The sequence below is a fragment of the Mobula hypostoma genome, chromosome 11 (assembly GCF_963921235.1).
Source record: "Mobula hypostoma chromosome 11, sMobHyp1.1, whole genome shotgun sequence".
Taxonomy (NCBI): Eukaryota; Metazoa; Chordata; class Chondrichthyes; order Myliobatiformes; family Myliobatidae; genus Mobula; species Mobula hypostoma.
The window spans coordinates 39,533,484-39,542,721 of NC_086107.1; positions in this window are offsets into that span (position 1 = coordinate 39,533,484).

Genomic DNA, 9,238 nt, shown 5'->3' on the forward strand with positions numbered 1-9,238 from the left:
ACTATCTGTCAGAAGTAATCATTTCCACGCTCAGCTTAATTCAATTGGTTCACTATCAAAAACTAAGATGCTATATATTGGTTAATAGGCAAATGAAGGTGAAGCTGTAACTACTAACAGCACAAAAGCAATGGGATAACTGTGAATGAAATGTGTCAATCCTGGACCAAACTGACAAGGTGGAACAGTCCCAATGGAGGAGAAAAGAAGAAATTGATTGGAGACGGTTGCCGGAAACAGAGTTTAACTCCTTATCAAATCCTTGCATGAGATCTTAGGATCAATGTTTGCAAGGAGAGACCCTGGGTGTGAGATTTAGAAAACACTGGGTATCCCATGTCTGATCAAGACTGATCACCCCATGATTGAGTGTCTGTACGTTGTCTCAAAATTGATTTAGTTTGAATAAAGCTGTGAAATATAAGTTTCTCCAGTTGCTAGCAGAGTGTCTCTAATATAACTGCAAATAACGTAGAAGACTATTGAAGAAACCCTACACAGAAATAATTAATGACCAGTTCCTGCACACCCTCTGTGGCAAGTACATCGTTTCTTAGATAAGGATCAAATCTGAATATAACACTCCAGCTGCAGTCTCATCAACACCCTGCTCAATTACAATAAAATTCCTTCCTCCAGTAATCAAACCGTCTTGCAATAAAAGCCAACATTCTACTTACTTTCCTAATTGGTTGCTGCTTAGGCATGTTGGCTTCAGTGACTGTATACATGTAAACCTTGACCCTTCTGAAAATCAACACAGCTCAACTGTTCACTTAGCAAGTATTCTGCTTTTCTGTTATCAGAAACAAAGTGGATCGCATCACATTTTTCCGCAGTATATTCCTGACGATCCTGTGATTTCAGACTCTGACGACGATGTGACAGCATCCTTCAGGAGGGCAAACCCACGGAAAGCATCCAGCCCAGGCGGGATACCTGGCCGAGTACTAAAGAGCTGTGTGGATCAGCTGGGTGAGGAGTTCACCGATATCTTTAACCACTTGCTTCGGCAGTGGAAGGTATCCACCCGCTTCAGGCAGGCTTCCATTATACCAGTGCCTAAGAAGAAGTGCCTTAACGACAATCATCCAGTAACACTTACATCCACTGCGATGAAGTCCTTTGAGAGATTGGTGATTGTGGATGAAAGTTAAGCCTGAGAATTAAGGGTTAACAAAATCATGAGGATAGCCAGATGAGAAGCAGATGGTGTCTGTATGTCTACTTGTACTAATTAGCAAAAGGTCCTGTTAGAAATGAAGAACTGCTAACACAGATGTAGCAAGTCCTGTTGGTAATGCAGAACTGATAATGCACGGATGTTGTGTGTAAGGAGGGAGATTGAAAATCTGGCTGAGTGGTGCCACAACAACATCCCCCCAATCAATGTCAGCAAGACCGAGTAGCTGGTTATTTACTACAGGAGGAGAAAACCGGAGGTCCATGAGCCAGTCCTCATCAGGGGATCAGAGGTGGAGAGGATCAGAAACTTCAAATTCCTTGGTTTTATAATTTCTGAGAATCTGTCCTAGGTGCACCATGTAAATGCCTTGAATAAAAAATCCTACAAAAAGTGGTGGTTACAGCCCTGTCCATCACAGGTAAAGCCCTCTCAACTACTCAGCACATACACACACAGCGTTGTCACAGGAAAGCAGCATCTAGCATCAAGGACCCCCAACATGCAGACTGAACATGCTTTTTTTCTTACCGCTGCCATCAGGAAGATGACGCAGAAGCCTCAGGACCCACACCACCAGGTTCAGGAACAGTTATTACCCCTCAACCATCATGCTCTTGATCCAGAAGGGATAATTTCACTCAATGTCACTCACCCCATCTCTGAACAACCTATGGACTCACTTTCAAGTACTCTTCATCTCACGTTCTTGATATTTATTGCTTATTATTTTATTATTATTACTTTTTTATTTTTGTATTTGGTTGTTTGTCCTTTTGGATGTGGTCTTTCATTGATTCTATTGTGTTTCTTGTATTTACTGTGAATGCACACAAGAAAATAAACCTCAGGGTTATATATTGTGATAGGTATGTACTTTGATAATAAATTTACTTTGATTTGTAGGAAGCCTGCCAATGCACATTTTTTTAAAAATGAAGGACGATGCATATTAAAGGCAAAGTTATGTGACTTTCCCTTTCAAGTCTGCACTTAATGGGAGTAATGGTGATGTGACTGTTACTACAAATCTGAAATCTCCCCTTTTAATGGTAACCATTCACTTCATGCATGTATCTACCCATCTCTGTCTTACAAATATTCAAAGATTCTGTTTCACTGCTCTTTGAGTTCCAAGGACTCAAGATACTCAGAGATAAAATACTGTCATCTCATCTCATGCTATAAAGAGGCGACTCCTTAGTTTGTAAACAGTGACTTCTAGTTCTGGATTTTTCTGCAAGAGGAAGTGTCCTCTCCACTTGCACCCTCTCAAGGATCCTCAAGATCTTGTTGGCTTCAATCAATTCTCATTTCCTTTTTCTAAACGCTGGTTGACACAAGTCCAGTTTGCCCAACCTTTCCTCATAAGTCACCTCAACTTTTAAAACATTAAATCTAGTAAACCCTCTCTGAATTGCTTCGCAATACATTAATATCCTTCACCAATACTCTAGACGCGGTCTCACCAATCATGCACATTTTATTTCATGGAATGCATCAGGAGACAACAGATGGTGAAATCAAAAGAAGTTATGCGTGTACATTTTAAACCATGGTCTTCAATTGTTTAAAGTGAGTGCTGATCTGATCTAAAATAAACTGCTTGTGATTTCAATGTATTACATTTACAAATTGACAAATATTTACTTGTATGTAACTCACTGTGTTCCTATTATAAATGACCTATATACAGGCTTTAGAGAACTATAAATGGTGCAAAGTATAATGGTAATGTATGTCAAGCTATTCCACTCAAAACAAAGCCTTTAAAAACAAATTTGGAAAGCCGCATAATTGTGATTGGCATTTAAATTTACTTGATCAGCAGGATTGTGCTTTTATGGAAGGCCTACCAAAGTGTTGATGTTGATTATTATTCAATTTTGCACATTAGTCACAATGATTGAAGGCCAAGAAATCAAGCTGAGTGACAACCACATAAAAGCAAACTGCAAACTGCATTAAAAACTGGCTAAGAAGAGATTTACCCCTTCCTTGTTTGTTCTTGTTGGGCCTTGGAAATTACTCCCTTCAGAAACCGCTTTCTATCAAAACAACTTTGAACAACTCATTTGACATGGTATCCTACTCCAAAGCTTTTGTACCTTGTTTTCTCAGGATAATTTCTCCCTTGTTTGTGTTGCCTAATTTTTTCCCCATCCCTGAGCTCCTTTATCAAATTTGCCTCCAATTTAATGTTCAGAGCAAACTCCATTTTCTGTAGAGACAATCATTTGCCCTTTGAGAGCTTTTCCTGGCAGTAGCCATTTGTTTCATCACCTCTTCAGCCTTACCAGAAACTGAAACTGAGAGCTACAAGACACCCATCATGTGTGGCCAGCAGCTAGAGTACGATTACCATCTTCTCAGGAAACTAGGTTGCCTTCTGCTGTAGAGAAATCAAGTGAGCATTTTGGTTATGCATGTCAAACTTCTTGGTGCATTGTCAGGTCTGCCAGAAATTTTAAGGAGTCGTCTGAAAACATATGCATGGGTTCAATGGATTCTTGACCTCTAGTAAAATCCATTAGAGATGGTACAGACTATTAGAAATAAAACAACACAAGCAAAATAAAATGTGTATTTATTTAAGGGGTCTTCATGAACTACTTCTGCAGCATTTTATGGTTGTTGTGCAGCTCAGTTAGAAACAAGGAAAGGAAAGGTACGTTGCATCCGGAGTTTCTCCGGTTAGCAGACGATTTCCCTCCACATCTCTCTGACGTAGTGGGGAACCGCATACGAAGCAAGTTACAACAGTGGTTTGCCATTGCCTTCTGCTGGCTGAGTTTCCAAAGAGATCACCAGCTCGTAACCCAGCACGATGGCAAGCATGCAGGGGTGCTGGCTGGATTCGAACTCAGGACCTTTCGTCCTGAAGTCTGACGCTGCAGTTATACAAAATTACTATTTAAAGGGGTAACACCTTAAAGGGTATATTTGTTGTTCACAACCCAAAACGAAATATTCCGCAGGGTCTATCTATTCTAGCACAGATGTGCTGGTCAATTTGGAGCACACTTGCGAAACCACATGCTTTGGCCAATGTCATAGTTTCCACTATGCAAGCAGCAACTACGTAATACCCAGGTGCTGCAGTGAAAGCTCTGACTGCTGTTGTGCGAAGTTCACATGGCTCCATCTAAAGTCTGCCTGCTGGCATCATGGCTGAAGATTACAGTGTTGGCATCAGGCTTACTGGTTGCTAAAACAAAACACTGATCTGTCCTCCAATGAATTGCCAGTTTTACTGGAACACCCTGAGGCAGAGACTCTGGAACACAAATCTACAACCCTCTTTCACAAAGGGAACATTTACATTATGGTCCTTCAAACCTGCTGTTGCCTTACAGCCAGCCAGCACACACTGTTAACAACATTATGTGAAAACACAGTGTCACTTTCTATATTTTTTTACTGAAATCACCCAGCTCATTTTTGTTGCCATCTTTTTTAATCTTTCCATTGACTCCAAATTATCAGATTGTTTACCTGACATCCTGCACAAAATGAATAGTTTTTTTTTTAAATATCAAGAGAATTGGATTAGACATTGGCTCAATGGAACAAGCCAAAGAGTGGTAGTAGAGGATTGCTTCTCAGAGTGGAGGCCTGTGACTAGTGGTGTGCCACAGGGATCAGTGCTGGGTCCATTGTTATTTGTCATCTATATCAATGATCTGGATGATAATGTGGTAAATCGGATCAGCAAGTTTGCTGATGATACAAAGATTGGAGGTGTAGTAGACAGTGAGAAAGGTTTTCAAAGCTTGCAGAGGGATTTGGACCAGCTGGAAAAATGGGCTGAAAAATGGCAGATGGAGTTTAATACAGACAAGTGTGAGGTATTGCACTTTGGAAGGACAAACCAAGGTAGAACATACAGGGTAAATGGTAAGGCACTGAGGAGTGCAGTAGAACAGAGGGATCTGGGAATACAGATACAAAATTCCCTAAAAGTGGCGTCACAGGTAGATGGGGTCGTAAAGAGAGCTTTTGGTACATTGGTCTTTCTCAATCAAAGTATTGAGTATAAGAACTGGAATGTTATGATGAGGTTGTATAAGGCATTGGTGAGGCCGAATCTGGAGTACTGTGTTCAGTTTTGGTCACCAAATTACAGGAAGGATATTAATAAGGTTGAAAGAGTTCAGAGAAGGTTTACAAGGATGTTGCCGGGACTTGAGAAACTCAGTTACAGAGAAAGGTTGAATTGGTTAGGACTTTATTCCCTGGAGCGTAGAAGAATGAGGGGAGATTTGATAGAAGTATATAAAATTATGATGGGTATAGATAGAGCGAATGCAAGCAGGCTTTTTTCACTGAGGCAAGGGGAGGAAAAAACCAGAGGACATGGGTTAAGGTGAGGGGGGAAAAGTTTAAAGGGAACATTGGCGGGGGGCTTCTTCACACAGAGAGTGGTGGGAGTGTGGAATGAGCTGCCAGACGAGGTGGTAAATGCGGGTTCTTTTTTAGCATTTAAGAATAAATTGGACAGATACATGGATGGGAGGAGTATGGAGGGATATGGTCCGTGTGCAGGTCAGTGGGACTAGGCAGAAAATGGTTCAGCACAGCAAAGAAGGGCCAAAAGGTCTGGTTCTGTGCTGTAGTTTTTCTATGGTTTCTAATTGAAGTCTCCTGTCAAAAATCTGTTATCCAGCCAGTGCCTTCTCCCTTTCTGGCAATTATTCTAAACGGAAACAGGTTTGTAGCCTTGGTGTCATGATCTATGGACCATATACCTGCACCATTATTAAAGTCATTTCTGCTATAGTCACCCTAGTATAGCTTTCCTTGACTTACCTTCTGCCGTAACTTTCAGCCATGTGTTTGTTACCTCCAGATACTTATTCCAATGTATTCCTGACAGCCCCCTCATGTAAATGAGGTTATCTGAAACTTGTCTGCCTTGTCTCAATTTGCACCAAATCCTTTTCACTAAGCACACCTTCTGTTTAATGGTCCACAGTTAAGTTAAACTGTCATCCTTGTTTTCAAATTGCAATATTTGTTAAAAATTCAATACTTCTTTAAGGTCCATATCAGCCCTACTCAAATTCTGGCCCCTTAGGAATTTAATCATTCTACCATTGATGACTATGGACTCGCTTTCAAGGACTCCTCATCCCATGTTCTTAATAGTAATAAATAAATAAGCAATAAATACAATTCCTTTTTTGTTTTCGCACAGTTTGTTGTCTTTAGCACATTGGTTGTTTGTCTGTCCTGTTGGGTGTGATCTTTCACAGATTTTATTGTATTTATTATTCACTTATTCAGAGACAGCGTGGAGTAGGCCCTACCGGCCCTTCGACCCGCGCCGCCCAGCAATCCCCTGATTTAATCCCAGCCTAATCACAGGGCAATTTACGTTGATCAATTAACCTACCAACGAGTACATCTTTGGACTACGGGAGGAAACCGGAGCACTCGGAGGAAACCCACGTGGTCACGGGGAAAACATACAAACTCCTGACAGGGAGTGGTGGGAATTGAACACAAGTTGCCTGTACTGTAAAGTGTTGTGCTAACCACTATAAATGCTTGCAAGAAAATGAATCTCAGGGTTGTTTATTGTGACATATATGTACTTTGATAATAAATTTACTTTGAACTTTGATATTTCTCTAAAAATTGCTTTGCTTCTCTCTCTATTTTCTCCCTTAAATCACCCCATTAAAATCCCTTGCCAATGTCACCTTTGGTGGTCTAGCAGAATCTTCTGGTTGATAATTTTCTGTAAAATATCTTGAGATATTTTTGTTGCATTAAGGGTGCTATGAAAATTAAGGTTGTTATTTTTGTTAATAAATTTAGTTCCTTATTATTCTAGCACATGATAATAAAATTACACCATAATATAATCATTTTGTTTAAATTATCCTGCCTTGGCAAACTGTTTAATGACAATTGGTTCAACCTATCAGTAATTCTCTGTCTCTAAATAATCAAACATGGTCCTAAAGGTAAACCTCTAGAAAAAGGTATTTCAAATTGCACAATAAAGTATATTTTGAAGTACAAAGTTCTTAATAAAATTATTATCACAGTATGTATATGTCACTATATAATACATTGAGATAAATTTTCTTGCTGACATTCATAGTAGAACAAAGTACACAATAATAAACGAAAAATTAAACACAAAGATTGACAAACAACGTGCAAAAACAGACAAACTATGCAAATACAATAATAATCATAAATAAGTAAACAAATAATAGAGGCCATAGATTGTGAAATCCATTCAGAGTTAGGGTTATTCACATTGGTCCAGGACCACACAAGGAATCTTCTTTACCCTCTGCATCATTGGTGGACCATGATTCCAATGTGCATTGTTCACAAAATGTTTTGCAATAAATTTGTAAGGCTTCTTAAGGTATATCAGATAAACCTGTATCAATGAAGCAATTCTTGTAACACCATCGCTATTCCTTGACTGTTGCTGGATCAAACTATTGAAATCACTACCCATGTGATTTGTAGATCTGTTTTCTTTGTCCAAGGAATGATAGAAGACAAACCAAAACTAAAATCTTGATTGCTAAAGATGTTTTGAATGAGTTAACTCAAGGAAACAGAAATAAATAGAATTTTGTAAATAAGACTACAAATACTAATAACTAGTGTTCAGATAAATGTTAAGTACTATACTTTGTACTACATCATAAAATTTTGGTACTGAAAACTAAAATATTGGGCATTAATTTATCTTATTGAAATCACTTCAAATTGAATGTATCTTGACATTGAACCAAGCCCTTATTTTAATGGCATCCTGTACTCACATTTTACTCTTTCTGGTCTTGCCTTTTGTGCCCCTGCTTTCATCTCTGTGTAGATTGAAGTTCATTTGCATCAGAACCCGGATGAAGCAGCACACTTCTTAGGGAAGACATATCATTCTGGAATCAATAGTGGAAAATTCATCATTTATGATATTCCCAGAACTCACGGGCAATTGAATCAAATCATCCTTTACATTAAGATCACAATTAATGGATAGCTGACTGATGGTATAGAAAAGAATATAATTTTTCATGTTAGAAATTTCAGATTCAAACATCAAACTGGTTCAGCCATATCATAACTATTTTTCTGGAATGTTACTTTGAGATGTGAAAGCGATAGGCTTAATATGATCCATCATTAGTAAGATTAGTATGCAGTGTTCCCAGATCAGTATCAGCTATTATTCACCGACAGAGGTTTGCAGATAATTCATATTAAAATCTAACAAATCCAAGTAAATAAATGGAAATTACGGGCAAGGAAAAATATTTAGTTACTTCTTAATTATGATGTTTGCAGTAGCCTTTACAATTATTTAAGAGTGTGCTAAATGAGTAGGCTGATTATTTATTACATTTTAAACATTTAAGCCATTTCATTTTAATAATTTCTGAACATATCCGAATCAGGGAAATTCAGATGTATTGTAAAATCTCAAAAAACAGCAAAGCTAGGCCCATGGCTTTGCCAAGTATTTCTCAGTTTCGTGGTGAAGGGTTGGGGATGAAAGTTGGACTAAGGAAGCTCACTCATGTCACCCAATTAAATTGTAAGAGGTCTTACCACAATACTGTCACATACTTCTGTGATCCTCAGGAGTGAATGCTGGCGATCAGCAGCGTTCACCAAATTCCAGGTCCACCATGTTAACGAGCAAATCTCACTCAGTTGTCTCACCACAAGATTCTCCTCCATTTTGACACTATTTTGCAGCCTAAATGTACAATTGTGACAATTTCACACTATGCCTTTGGGCAGACCATGAGACACCAAATGATAAATGAAGTTCAAATTGATACATAAACTTTTTCTTTAAAGAAACTCAGACTTTGAATAAAATTCAGCTTCAGTATAGTTAAACTGATATTTAAATTCCTTGCAGTTGAGCGTAGTCCACACTTATTCAATATTTCACAAAATGCTCAGGTCTTGATGCAGGGTCTCAGCCTGAAAAACAAACTGTTTACTCTTTTCCACAGATGCTGCCTGGCCTGCTGAGTTCGTCCAGCATTTTGCATGTGTTGCTTGGATTTC